At 37.6% G+C, this 15,833-nt stretch overlaps 1 protein-coding gene across 1 annotated transcript in view; it reads right to left on the bottom strand.

Annotated features, from left to right (window-relative positions):
- Positions 1 to 15,833, bottom strand: part of LOC108590462 (uncharacterized) — a 56,212-nt gene that overhangs the window by 32,817 nt on the left and 7,562 nt on the right. The window lies entirely within an intron of this gene.

Genomic DNA, 15,833 nt, shown 5'->3' with positions numbered 1-15,833 from the left:
TGAAACTTCAATGGAATTGTATATATAATGACTTGATCACAGTGTCTGACACATCAACTATGCTCAAGAATATTGTTAGTATTCCATAATCATTACCTCGTTACCATTATCTGAACTCTATAAAGAAGTAAAAGATATGGTCCCTGTTCTTCAAGAGCTTTGAATCAACCTTGGGAGAAAATTATGTTAAATTGAAATAATAGTTTTTGTCTACACTTCAAATAACTAAAGAAATAGTAAGCTTGAGGCGTACTATTAATTGTAACACAAAACACATGGAAAATCATTGCCCTGGCAAGTCAGAAGGATATGGCTTGGAATAATTAATACAATACTCCCTTGAAAACTTTGTTTTATTCTCTCTTGCATCTGTTACTTAATATCCATGTCTTTAAGCAAATCACACTACTTCTCCAGGCCTGGTTTTACCCACCTGTAAAATGAAGTGATCAGAATTTTCTAGAAATAACCTTCTAGGAGCCTTTGTCAGAATTAGGGAATGATTCAGACACGAATAAACAGGCATCAGACCACAAACTTAGAGGAAGTTATTAAAGATGGAAAGTATCACATGTATCAAGGATAGAGTGAATAAAACACAATGTTCAAATGGGAAAATACTGGAAAACGAAGCAGACAATTTCGTTTCTGGAGGCATTTGAATATCTTTCTAAGAAGTTTGGACTTCATTTCATATGCAGTGGGCAGAATTTTAGGAAGATGAATTCATATTGGTAAAAAAGTATTTGGGCCAGGAAATTGGCAGGAAATAAAAACAGCCGTGAAGTCATTATCATAGTCTGAACCTAGGCTGGAACTAAGTGAGCAACAGGAAAATATAAAGACAGTCATGGAAGGTATTAGGAAGTGATATGCACTTGATTGTTGACTGGATAGAACTGACATGGTAGAGCTGACAGCAGATGACAGAAGATTGGAGGTAGGGAACTGCTGGTTTGGAGAAAGGGGAAAGCGATGAATAATTAAAGCTTAGAAATGTTTGACTTTTTCAGTCAAAAACGTGATCCCAGTAAACATAGACCAAAGACAAGTAGAGAATAGAAAATAGAAGAAGGTTTAATAGAACTGTGAAGTTGGGAGTTATCTGCATAGAGATGGTAGCTTAAATAAAATTAATAGGATAAATCTCCAAAAAGACATTAGCAAATGATTATGCACACGCAGTACAGTCAGCTATATTTTTAATTATTCAAATGAAAGGGGCATTATTTAGCTAAATTGGTGAATGCAATAAAATTAAAATACTACACCTTAGGGATCTAGAATGAGAATTTTTCACTAGGTATTTGTCTTCATTATTTTATTGGCTAAACTCGATGTCTTAATTTGCGTTCCTACAAAAGTTAACCCTGAGGCAAAGATTTAACTCTAAGTTAAACTTAGCATTAAAACACTAAGTTGTTTATTTGGGCAGTCATCACAGAAAGCACGGAAGACAGTGGGAATAGAGAAAGGGAAAGGAGGCGAGTCACTATGTCGATGATGAGGTTACTACTGCAGGCAAATGGGACTCCATTGCGTTGGCAATCCTCTGAGAAGCTGTGTAGATCATGTCTCAGAATTATTCTACCAAGGAGTGAGGAAGCTGGGATATTTATTTCATTATTTCTGTTCCTCATTTTTTGAGGGTAGCTCCTGGGATGATACTGTTACAGCACTTCCAGTCTGTCCCCATCCAGGGTGGTCAGAGAACACTTCCAAATGGAGAGAAGAATGCGTACCTGTATTGTAACTCTTCAGGAGACTCCAATGTAAGTCAAGGTGACATGAGTGAAGTGCCAACATCTGCTAGAGACAATTGTTAGTGTTTGTATGTTTTACCCACGTAAAACTGACACAGAAATAAGATGATAACAGCATTTGTCTCGATAGCAAGAAATCTCATGGTTATGTTGTAGTCACAAAAGGTAAGATCATTGTGGCTTTTTAGTTTTTAATGAATGTTTGTAAGATACCCACTCAATAAATCATACAATCAAATGTACACTTTAAAAACATATGTCCATAACAGGAGTCCAGTTTTTTCTTTGAAAATAAACACAAATGTATGGATATGTTTGCGTGCACACACGTTAAAGCATCACAGTATTCTGTAGTAACATGTTCATACCTTTTCTAAAAAAAGATGTTCTCTTAATATCAAAAGAAGCCATACTTAGATGATACACAGGGTTGTGGAGTGTAACAACACTGATTTAGTTTTGACATGTGTTTTAGTTCCTTTTCACACTGCTAATAAACATATACCCAAGACTGGGTAATTTATAAAGGAAAGAGGTTTAATGAACTCACAGTTCCACATAGCTTGGGAGGCTTCACAATCAGAATGGAAGATGAAGGAGGAGCAAAGGGACTCCCATATATAAAACCATAAGATCTAGTGAGATTTATTCACTGCCAGGAGAACAATATGGAGTAAACCACCCCCATGATTCAATTATTTCCACCTAGCCCCACCCTTGACATGTGGGGATTATTACAATTCAAGTTGAGATTTGGGTGGAGACAGAGTCAGACCATATCAACATGACTTTATTGGGTGTGGAGACACAGAAACAATTCTCCCAGGGAAAGGAATATAATGGCTTCCTTACTGGCATCTGGTCATGATATTCTGATTGTTGCATGCCCATAAATGTTAGTCACAAGCTGTAGAATAGCTCAGAGATTATGATTCTGACAAGACATCTATTTAATATTAGTGTTGCCCCAGAGATAAACAAATAACCATCCTTTCCTCACTTGTTAGGCTGGCAATCTGCTAGCCTTTCCTGACAAACTAAAAATAGTTTTCCACAAAGTGAGAAGAAAATGCCTTCATGTGAAAATGGAGCTTCAAGCAGTATAATCACTCTGCATATAAGTGTGATATCACTCAGCTGAAAATGAAGCACAGCCACAGTTCACAAGCAGTTTGTGTATTCATTAATGTGGACCAGCTGGCAAGATACCCTGCCAAGCCCCCAGAAGACTAAATGTGGAAATAATTATTTACCAAGGTAAAAACTGACAAGGCTGCTATAGTGATGAATTGACACACATGGAGCTCATAGAGGATGAATTGCAGTAAGCCTTGTTTCGCTACAAAATGCTTAATATCCACATAATTTGATTTATAATTTTTTTGGCATATTGGTTGATCCATATGTCATATAATTTGAAGGACTCCATTGAAGAAAAATGAGATAAAAAAGAGTCAAAATGATATGTCAAAATGGAATCCAAAGTAATTCACAAAATAATAGAAAATCAACATGTTCATGAGGCAGTATGACCACTAATCTAGGACTAGAGCATTAAGAAATCATCACAGAAGGCACATGAAAACAGACCGTGTAGGGATGTTTTATAAATCCTAAAGTCTCTTCAATAAATGCTATTGAACATTTATGAAGAGTCAACTGTCAAAAAGCTACATTCTCTGAAGCAGAAATCAACATTCATATGTAAAAAAATGTACATATAGCAAAGCAAGCTTTTCTTTTGAGGACAAATTATCTCTGGGTATAAATATGGCATGCTGAAAAACATGTATATCCAGGTCGCCAGTGAAATCTTTCTTTTTTTTAACTTATGAAACCTTTGTGATTAGCACTACTGAGTAAAATCAACATATTCATTGTGATGATAGCCACACAGGTGTTTAAGTATTTTCATTTAATTTAATACAGTCCACTCATTCATCTCTTTTAGATCATCTATAAGTGTGCTGTTGTCAACAAGAGGATGGCTTCACCTTCTGATGCTTATAACACTTTTGAGAATTACAGAAAAGTTACGGCTTCTTTAATCTCTGAAAGTCAATCAACCCTAATTATAATTGACTGTGGGAAACGCAGGCACCTTAAAAGAAGTTTTTCAAGCTTAGATTGTCTCCAAGCATTGTAAGGCAACTAAATATCTCGATGATTTAATTTCTCCAACCCTGGCTCCTGCTTCCCAAATAGGAGCCATAGTTCTCAGGAGCCTGAAATATCTCAAATATTGATTGCAATTCATTTCCTCCTGAGAAAAATGGGTCCAGGAAACAATTTTTCACACTTAAGAAGTACAGTAATCAAAAACATTTAAAAAACAAAATTTTTTAAAAGAAAAATTTGTTTGCAGATTTTTTGGTGGAATATCATATCACCAGTCTTTCCTTTTCTCAGCTACGAGGATTTCATCTACACTATTATTACCTCAAAACATAGCTATAGAGAGAATATGTATCTGTTTTTAAATATGCTTTCAAAGAATTATACAAAAATGTTAAAGGTTACAATAATTGATAAGAGGATATGGCTCAGGAGAAAGTCCATAGAAAATTTAAAATATATACAAATGTAAGAAAACTAAAGATAAAAACTAGAAGAAAAGAAATTCAAGCATTGAATTGTTTGTAATATAAAGGATAGGTGCTTAAGGTGATGGTTACACATTTACCTTGATGTGATTATTATGCATTGCATGCCTATATCAAAATATCTCATGCAATCCATTAGTATATACACCTATATGCACCTACAAAAAATAGAAGTAAAAATTAAAATTTGAAATCTAAAAAAGGCCTATGATTATAGAGGAAAGAGGGTAGAAGAGAGAGGGAGGGTGATTTAGCAAAATACTGTTGGATAATAGCGGCCTGAAGTCCTGTCAAGTACATTGCACTGGAAGTCCAGAGGAATTGGATTTTAATTTAGACTCTGTGCATCTAAGCAGACAAAACATTCACATCACCGCTCTGGTCTTTGTTTCTCAATCAGCAAAATGATGGAGTATATAGAGTCAGATTTTCTTTTCGACTCAAAAGAAAATTTCTGATAATAGAAGACTTCATTCATCAAATGCCTGTTTCATGAAGAGCACTGTAAAGGGTTGGAGATAAATAATAGAAAATAAAAACTTCCAGCCACCGAGGATCTTGGTCTGATGGAAATTGACAAGAAATCTGGCCTCAAGGTGGGCCTGGTTTTGAGCCGGGATGTGCCAAAAGCTCTGTTCACTACTGGATTACTTAAGAGGGAGTAGCTGCGCACCAGGAATGGTAAGAAATGGCGTCAGAAAAGCAAGAATTACTGCTGAGACGCTGATAGGTCTAAGTCACAAGTTTGGCACAGCTTCATCATCCAATTTGCCATGCTAGAACAGAGTCTGGTTTGAGCTGATAATGAGGAGCTTCTCCAGTTTTCAGTGGAGGAAAAAACAAGAAAAGGTTGAGAACATACATTTTGACATCAGAAAATCGATTAAAACACATTAGTTGAATGTGGAATGTCATGTCATGAAAAACTTTCTTTTTCTTTAAGTTCTCTTTTTTGAGGGGAGAATTAAACTTGACAAATAGGCCTAAAATGTTACAAAGTAGTATTCATATCCTTTAGGTCAATCATTTGACATTCAGCAATCAACTGATACTTGAGAGTCTACTGCTATGTGCCAGGCAGTTGTCAATACGCAATAGTAAAAAAAATAAAGTTTCTGCTCTGCTCTCAGGGATCTCGTGGGTCTAGTAAAATTGACCATTATTTATGTTTTATACTGAGTAGCTGATAATGCATTTTAATTACCATTGAAGGTAAAGTACTATTATACTGCTTTACGTAAGAGATGAAAAAGCTCTCCCAGTAAGCTTCTAGCTCTAGCAGCTAGAGCAAAGGCAGAGCTAAAGGCATCTGAAAGTGTAACATGCAGACTGTCACCTGACACTATTTCCTCTCTTTAGTCGGTGGAGAATTCTGTACTTTTAAGTAATCTTGGAATGACATCTTCCACGACTGACCCTTCCACACATTTGGAGTTAAGCAGGGTGCGTCAGCCTGGGCAGAGGCCACAAGCTGAAGGTTCAAATGCTCAAATGAATGTTTTTTAATCGAAAAGAGAGCCTGCTGCTTGCCCTGTAGAGGCAAGCCTTCAACCAGCAGATATGATAGCTCCAAGACCTGTAACGCTGTTATGTAGAGCTACCTGCCCTACCCTGCTCCAACACACAGATGAAGACAGGAAACAAAACACAAAGTTTTCACTCACGTCATTGACTTTGCTAAACATTTTAAATGCAAATCCAGTTTTGCGTCTTATGTAAAATATCTGCCAAAACACATTTTTTTTTTTTACAAAATGAAGTCATTAATATTGGCAAACTGAACAACATTTGATCCAACCATACTCTTTTGCTTGCATCTGTTTCCTTTGTGTTGTTTTTCTTTTTCGCTAATATGTGAAGCAAAGTCCCTACCATTAAGGCTGCAGACGTGGAAGGCAACATCTATGTATCATAAAATGAATCATGAAAATATAAACCCTCCCATAATTAATATATAACTGCAAACTTTTTTTTTGAAATGGAGTCTCACTGTGATGCCCAGGCTGGAGTGCAGTGATGCGATCTCAGCTCACTGCAAACTCCGCCTCCCAGGTCTAAGTGATTCTCCTGCCTCAGTGTCCCAAGTAGCTGTGATTATAGGTGCTTGCCGCCATGCCCCGCTAATTTTTGTATTTTTATTAGAGATGGGAGTTTCACCACCTTGGCCAGGCTGGTCTTGAACTCCTGACCTCAGGTGATCTGCCCACCTCAGCCTCCCAAAGTGTTGGGATTACAGCTGTGAGCCACCACGCCCAGCCTACAAACATTTTCAAATGTAAGCCAAATAAAATACTTCAATTAGAGGAAATGGTTTAAATGATTATTTGAAAACAAAAATGAATGCTCGAGATAAGCCAAAGGAAAGTGTTGCATAAAAAGTAGAAGGGAAAGGGTACAAGATGATTACTTCGATAAAAGCGGCTTGTCCTGCTTGATGTCCTTGTGGAAAAACAAATAGATTCATATATTAAAGCGTTCTCCCAAATGAATTCCAGCGGTACCAATTGATTCTTAGAAGAAAGCTGAGGAGACCATATGTAGAATCTAAGGATGAACCCTTAATAAGACTACAAACCCAGAATGATAATCGAAAGATAGATACAGAAAACTCTGCAAATAAATATCATCAAATTTATAAACAAACTATAGAGATTAAGCATATCTAATTGAATTCAATAGTAGCATGTTGTGAAACTATAGTACAATGTCACAGGCAGGATATTAACATTGATAAAGTCAGGGTACAAAATAGTTCCATCACCACAAAGACCCTGGCGATTTAGTCAAAGGAGAATGATTTCTTTTCCTTTAGCTATATATCTAATAATCGAACTATTGGGTCAAATGGTGGCTCTGTTTTGAGTTCTTTGAGAAATCTCCAGACTACTTTCCACAGTGTTTGGTCTAATTTACATTCTCATCAAACTGTAGAGTCACTGACAGCCTGCAACCTGCACATAGGATAGCTGCAGGCACCAATGTACAACTCCAATCTGTAAGAGCATCCATGTGGGCTGAACCCAGCAAAGTCATAGCAGCGAGGTTGCCTGACATCTTGGGAGACACACTGCCTACCCCAGTGTCTGTGGAATACCAGATATGAAGTTAAAAGTGATCATTCTCCAGCTTTAAGATTTAATAACTGCCCAATTGAGTTTCAAATTTGCTTGGAGCCTGTTACTCATTTCTTATGGCTTATTTCTCCCTTTGGGAATGTGTAATCTATACTTGTCTTACCATTGTATCTTGGAAGTAGCTATCTTGCTTTGATTTTTCAGGCTTACAGATGAGTTTGGACTTCTAAATTGATACTGGAAGTTGTTAAGATGTTGGAACTATGCAGATGGAATGAATGCATTTGTATATGAGAAGGAAATGAATTTTGGAAGGTTAGGGGTAGAATGTCATGATTTGAAGGTTTGTCCCCTCTGACACTTATATTGAAACTTAACCCTCAATGTAATGGTGTTAAGAGGTAGGGCCTCTAAGAGGTCATTGGGTCATGAGGGCTCAGCCCTCATGAATGGAGTTATCTATTCATAGATTGATGGGTGCAGGTTAGTTATTAGTTATTATAAGAGTGTTCTGTAGTTCTCCTTGAAGAGGTCCTTCACCTCCCTTGTAAGTTGTACTCCTAAGTATTTTATTCTCTTTGTAGCAATTGCAAATGGGAGTTCATTCATGATTTGGCTCGCTAGTTATCTATTGTTGGTGTATAGGAATGCTTCTTCATTGGAGGAATCTAACAAACCCTACATTTATCCATGTGGCCAAAGTTAACTTCAACTCTCAATATAATGTTGAAAGAATGGAAATTAAGTCCTCTAGTCTTGCTTCCCAAAAACAGTAATTTCAGTCTAATCATAAAACAATCAGACAAATTAAAATAGAGAGTCATTCTACAAAATACTCAGTGTACTTCTGAAAACTGTCAAGTTTATAAAACCAAAGTAAGTCTGATAAATGGTCACAGACTAGTTAAACATAAAGAGATATGAAGAAAAAATGGACTACAGTATTCCAGATGACATCCTTGTACAGAGAATCATGTTAGGCAAAAACTAAGGAAATTTGAATGAAATATGAAATCTAGTTAATTGTAATGTATCAATACTGGTTAATTAGTTACAAAAATCTGTCATACTAATAGAGGTGTTAATAATATGGGACACTGGGTCTGTGTATATGGGAACTCTATATTATCTTTGTAAGTTTTCTGTAAATCTACAACTATTCTAAAGCTAAAGCTATATAAAAATAGTAAGCAGAAGCAGGATAATTAGGGAAGGAAACTAGAATTCAAAGTAATATTTTGATATTGTGGGTAGTTTTCTTTACTTTTTTTCCTTCTCTGTCTTCCCGCTTGGACTTAAAGGCATATAAAACTGAAGAATTTCACATGATATAGAGATAAAGTGTTCTAAGGAAAGGCCTCCAATTTACTTTTCATTTTTTTCTAGGAAAACTTTGTGTTTGAATAAATAGGATAGGAGATTCCTAAAAGACAAAGAGAACATGAGAAATTCCTTTCTTCTTCCAGGTTTGCCTCCAGGCAAGCCAGCCCCATTCGTGAAGGTGTAATCCTCCAAGGAGAGCACTAGCAAGAGCTGGTCAGGCATCTAAAACTCTGAGTAGGAACATCCTTTTCTCTGACAAGAAGATCGTTGCTCCGAAGAGGGTGAGAGAAAACTTCTCTGTTATTTTTCTCTCCCCTCACTATTTAGCCAGGAAGGGAGCAGATCATTCAAAGTAAGTGGATGGCATAGTGGAAAATACTAGAAGCCCACTTGCTAGGGAGAGTACCAGAAAGAGAGTCAGAGAATATAGAGGACTGTGGTAGTCATTTTGGGTTGCCATAACAAAATATACTGACATAATGAAAATATAATAATATTCGGGATTAGGTTACAACCTATGAGATTTGACAGGGGAGGTTCCCAAACAAAAAAGTCAATATGAGAATGAGACTGTATCAAATATAATTGATGTTACTGGATCAATCCAACCTTGTCATGCAGGAATCTTTTTTTTCTTTTTTAACTTGAGAGGGAGTCTCACACTGTTACCCAGACTGGAGTGCAATGGTGCTATCTTGGTTCCCTATAACCTCTGCCTTCCAGATTCAAGCAATTCTTGTGCCTCTGCTTCCTGAGTGTCTAGGATTACAGGTTCGTGCCACCATGCCCAGCTATTTTTATTTTTATTTTATTTTTATTAGAGATGGGGTTTCACCATGTTGGACAGGCTCATCTTGAACTCCTGACCTCTGGTGAGTTACCCTCCTCAGCCTCCCAAAGTGCAGGGATTACGGCACGAGGTATTGTGTCTGGTCAGGAATCTTAACATAAAAAGGGCACCATCGTTTGGATAATTGAAATAGGAGTAAACGATAACCAAGGTATCAGATTAACTTATTTCACTTAGCAACATGCTTTTTATGTTCATACCTGTCTTTCCATGGCTTGATAGGTCTTTTCATTTTATGGCTGCATAGTATTCCATTGTATAGATGTACCCCAGTTTGTTTATACTGTTGATGGGAATGTACACTGATAAAACCACTATGGATAACAGCTTGGAGATTCCTCCAGAAATGAAAACAAAGCTACCATACTATCCAGTTATCTCACTCCCAGGTATTTACCCAAAATGAAGAAAATCAGTCAATGGAGAAAATCAGTACACTGAAGAGATATCTGCACGACCCTGTTTGCTGCAGCACCATTCACAATAGCCAAGATTAGGAAGCAACCCAAGTGTCCATCAGCAGATGAATAGATAAAGAAATTGTATTCCAATGGAGTACTATTCAGCCATAAAAAACAATGAGATCCTGTCATTTGCATCAACATGGATGGCACTGGATGTCATTATGGTAAGTGTAATAAGCCAGGCATAGAGAGGCAAATTTCACATGTTCTTGCATATTTGTGGAAGCTAAAAATCAAAACAACTGAATTCATGGAGATAGTGTAGAAGGATGATTACCTGAGACTGAGAAATGTAGATGGGGGCTGGGGGAGAAATGAGGATGTTAGAGGGAAAAAACAGTTAGAGAGAATCAATAAGACCTAGTATTTGCTATCGCAACAGGATGTCCATAGTCAAAATGATTTAATTTTACATTTTGAAATAACTAAAAGAGTATAATCAGATTGCAACACAAAGGATCAATGTCTGTCCTGATGGATAACCCATTTACCCTGATATGATTATCACACATAGCAAGCCTATATCAAAATATCTCATGTAACCCATAAACATATGCAACTACTATGTAAATGATTATTCATTCAGAGAGTGATGTTGCTGCTTACCAGCCTAAATATTACCTGGTATTTATCCATCCTGATGTCCACTCTGATAGGGTTCCCTTTGTTGGTGACCTGTTCCTTCTCTCCAGCTGCCTTTAATATTTTTTTCTTTCATGTTGACGTTGAAGAATATGACAACTATGTGACTTGGGGATGCTTGTCTTATATAGCATCTCACAGGGCTTCTCTGGATTTCCTGAATTTGAATGCTGACCATCCAGTAAGGGCAGAGTAATTTTTGTGAATGATACCCTTAAATTTGTTTAACAAGTTGCTTGTTCTTTCTCCCTCCCTTTTAGGGATGTCAATGTGTTGCAGGATTGGTCTCACTACATAATCTCAAGTTTCTCAGAGGTTTGAGTCATTATTTCTTATTCCTTTTTCTATATACATTTTTTCTGACTGAGTTGATTCGGAGAACTGGTTTTCCAGCTCAGAGATTTTTCCTCTGCTGAGTCTATTCTGTTTTTAATACTTTCAATTGTAATATGAGATTCCTTAGGTGAGATTTTAAGCCTTATCAGCTCTGCTTGGTTCCTTCTTAAAATGAAGATGTCATCTTTCAGCTTTTATATCATTTTATTGGATTCCTTAGATTCCTTGGTTTTGACTTTTTCCTGAATCTCCATTATCTGTGTCCCTATCCGGACTCTAAATTCTCTGTCATTGTAGCCATTTCACCCTGGTTTAGAACCATTGCTAGAGAACTAGTGTGGTAGTGTGGAGGGAAGAATATGCTCTGGTTTTTGGAGTTGCTAGAGTTCTCGTGCTGGTTCTTTCTTATCTGCGTGGGCTGATGTTCCTTTATTAATTGAATTTGCTATAAGTTGAATGGGTTTTTTATTCTTTTTACTCTTTGATGCCTTTGAGGGTTTGACAGTGCTGGGTTCTATCAAGTGGCTTCATGTCTGAAAGATTTTAGTGGGCAAAAGCTCAGGTCAGGACTCTTGAGCTGTGCACTCCAACTTTGGGGACTGGTACCAAGCCCACATCATTGTTCTCTCTCTCTCTGTGAGGTAAAGCAACTGCTGTGCTACAGATGCTGAGGTGTTCCCTGTCCACTGACAACACTCTGATGGAGGTTGTTGTCTAAAGTGCTTCACTGGGGCAGCAGCAGCAGAGTCTATGCTCAAATGGGCATACCATCGGCAACAGTGGAACGGCCAAGCTTATCGATAGATGAAAATACATAAGTTTCCTAGGTATAAAGTCAACATAGAAAAAAATGAACTTTATTTTCTTTATTTTTTTTTTTTTTAATTTTTTATTGGATTATAGGTTTTGGGGTACATGAGCAGAGCATGCAAGACAGTTGCGTAGGTAAACACATGGCAGTGTGCTTTGTTTTTCTTCTCCCCTTCACCCACATTTGGCATTTCTCCCAAGGCTATCCCTCCCCACCTCCCCCTCCCACTGGCCCTCCTCTTTTCCCCCCAATAGACCCCACTGTTTAGTACTCCCCTTTCTGTGTCCATGTGTTCTCATTTTTCATCACCCACCTATGAGTGAGAATATGCGGTGTTTCATTTTCTGTTCTTGTGTCAGTTTGCTGAGGATGATGTTCTCCAGATTCATCCATGTCCCTACAAACGACACGAAGTCATCATTTCTGATTGAACTTTATTTTCTTGTGGCAAAAATGAATTTGAAAATAAGGATGGGCACGGTGGCTCATGCCTGTAATCCCAGCACTTTGGGAGGCCAAAGGTCAGGACTTCAAGTCTAGCCTGACCAACATGGTGAAATCCCATCTCTACCAAAAATACAAAAATTAGCCAGGCATGATGGTGGGTGCCTGTAATCCCATGTATTCGGGAGGCTGAGGCAGAAGAACTGCTCGAACCTGGAAGGTGGAGGATGTAAGCTGAGATAACACCATTACACGCCAGCCTGGGCGACAGAGTGAGACTCTATCAAAAAAGGAACAAAAGAAAGGAAGAAAGAGAGAGAGAAAGAAACAAGAAAGAAAGAAAGAGAAATAAAATATAACCTCTAACCTATCATTCCAAACATTAAGTACATTAAAAATTTTTAAACAAAAAAATTAAAACATTACAGAAAAACTGTGAAAATGTTATTTAAAATATTAATGAAGACCCACAAGAACATAAACTAAAATAAATTCATGGGAATGAAGTTCCAATAGTTTGTGTTAAAATGGAATCTATAGTTTAATCGTGATCCCAAATCAAAACAACAAAATGCCTTTGGAAATGAAGGCATGTATGAATTACCTGATTCTTTTTTTTTTTTTTTTTTTTTTTTTTTGAGATGGAGTTTCGCTAGCCTCTTACCCAGGTTGGAGTGCAACGGAGCGATCTCGGCTTACCACAACCTCCGCCTGCTGGGTTCAAGCAATTCTCCTGCCTCAGCCTCCTGAGTAGCTGGGATTATAGGCACGCGCCACCATGCCCAGCTAATTTTTTGTATTTTTAGTAAAGACGGGGTTTCACCATGTTGACCAGGATGGTCTCGATCTCTTGACCTCGTGATCCACCCACCTCAGCCTCCCAAAGTGCTGGGATTACAGGCGTGAGCCACCGCGCCCGGACTGAATCACCTGACTCTAAACTATGAAGACATACAAATAGCAAAGCATATTCAATGCACTCTTGAAAAAGAGCAATCTGTCCACCAGATAGTAAGAATTACAAACAAGCCGTTGTAACAAAGAGTTTGAGATTTGGGTGCATGGATTAACAGATAGACCAATGGAACTGAATGGAAAGTCCTGAAAAACAAAACCAAAAAAACATGTCTAAATGCAAGCTTAACTGATTTAAAAATATTGCAGCTTTAGAACAGGAGACTGTCTTGTTAAAATACTATCAGTGGAATAACTGAATATCCGTATAAAAAACCTAACGAAAGTGGAACCCTTTTTCATATTATTAAAAAAAAAAAACGCAATTACAGGGAAATTCAAAAGCTACTATAAAAATGTTTATTATAAATACTTCAAAAACACAGAAATGCACAGAATAATAAATAAGTCTTCGTATAGATTATCTTTTAGTGGGTCAGCAGTATGAGTAAATCAGAGCATCAGTAAGGCTGGAGTTGAAAGAACTGAAAGAGGTCGGGGTCATTGGTCACTTCAGTAACAAGAGGAGTGAGATGATATGAGTCAAAGAGGAACAGACGAAATGGCACTTCCTCTCTTCCCCTTGTCTCAGCCATAGAAGGCCTAGCTGCTTTCACAAGCCTTTGCTTTTTGAGGGTAAGACTTGGATCTCAACAGTAGCTGGGGGACGATGATGGATTTATTCCCCCTCTTACTTGACCAGTCCTCCTGCTGACCATTGGAACTCTGAGATTTCAAGACATATAACCCGAGCAGTTCTATTCCAGAAAGTCATGACGGAGGGATGTTGTGTTGATGATAGACACCCTGACCAGGTCCACAAACACTTTACTGCCTTCGTGGCATTGCCAGGTTGCTGACCTGATAGGCGTAGAGGACTGTCTCCCTTTCCACATGGATAAGAGCTCCGCATATTTCTTTCAACAATTCTTACTCCTGACAGGACCCTCAGAAGGATTCAGGAGCCCTAAGATTCCAAAAAAGGTTGACTTGTGGCTTTGCCAGAGATTTCCCTGAGGATTAGAGTTCTCTCCACCCACTATGGCCAGGATCAATTCAGCTGTTCATGTGCTGACTTCCTTCCTTAGCTTTGTCGCCACATCCCAGGGGCAGATGGCCTCTGCTCATAGCCAGGATTGGTGTATCAAACCTCAGAGCTCAAGGTGGAAACCCACAGATATTTGCCTAAATAAATAAAACTTTACAGAGCAGTTAAATTTGATGTATGTATCTAAAATTTTTATTTAATTTTAAATTCAGAGATGCAAGTGTAGGTTTGTTACATATCCCCTTTTTAGTGATTTCCATTGAGGCCAGCATTAATAACCTCATTTTAACTTGATTGCCTTTGAAATAATCCTATCTACAAGTCATGTCACATTTTAATTTTAAAAATGTAGAATTTTGCAGAAGAGGCAATTGAACCTATAATAGTGGCAAAGGCAAGTGTCACAGATCTATATGTATATCATTATATCATTACATACGTGTGTGTATACATACATGTGTATATACAAAATAGCACATCTATCTTTATAAAAGCCAGAAATCAAAAATCATCTTTCAAAATTTACACAGCCACATTGTTACTTGTGGCAACTTCTGAGTAGGAGGCTGAATTTTGAAAATTTTAAAGGAAAAAATGCAATTTCTATGTATTTTTGGAATTTTTTGCCACAAAAATACATGTGCTATTTACTTTTAACTAAAATACTGAGATAACCCTAAGAAAAGCAAGAGGAGTACTGTAGTAGTCAGATTAAGTGAAAGCAAGCTGATGGAACAGAAAAAAATCTCCTGAAAGTTAAATGGCTTAACACAAGTTGATTTTTGTGCACATAAATTCCGGTTTCAGTTGGCAGGGTGTTATGGGCTGAATTGTGCCCCCTCTCCCCAAAATGATATATCCACGTCTTAACCCCAGTACTACAGAATGTCATCGTATTTGGAGACAGAACCTTTGAAGAGGCAATTAAGGTAAAATGAGATTTTACGGTTAGGATCATATTCAATATGACTGGTGTCCTCATAAGCAGAGCAGATTAAGATACAGACACACAGACTAAGGAACAACCATGTAAGAATTCACTGAGAAAGTAGCAATCAGCAAGCCACGGAGAGGCCAGGGAAGAAATCAAACTGGCCAACATCTTCACCTTAGATATTTAGCCTCCAGAAATGTGAGAAAATAATTTCTGTTTTTTCAGTCACCCAGTTTGTGGTATTCTGTTATGGTATAATAGACTAATACACAGTCCATCCTGGCTTTCGCCTGACCCAAGAATCCAAGCTGCTTTCCACTTGTAGCTCCACATCACAACACATGTTAACTGCTCAACAGAAACAAAAGCACGGGAATGATGCACTGGCTTCTAACTATAAATGAACCACCCAAGAAGGTGAGGTAGACAAATGAAAATGGGCACTTGTAGTTTCTCCCATATGTTATTATGGTGCTCAATTAAAACCAACTACTATGATTTATGACAGTTTCTTCATTTCTTGGAATTATTTCTGGGAATGTCAGCATAGCCTTGAAATCTTCCAACATTTTCTTGCACCAACAAAG

The sequence above is a fragment of the Callithrix jacchus genome, chromosome X, assembly GCF_049354715.1.
Source record: "Callithrix jacchus isolate 240 chromosome X, calJac240_pri, whole genome shotgun sequence".
Taxonomy (NCBI): Eukaryota; Metazoa; Chordata; class Mammalia; order Primates; family Cebidae; genus Callithrix; species Callithrix jacchus.
Note: the sequence above shows the minus strand (reverse complement) of the source record. Positions and strands in the feature narration are given on the sequence as shown.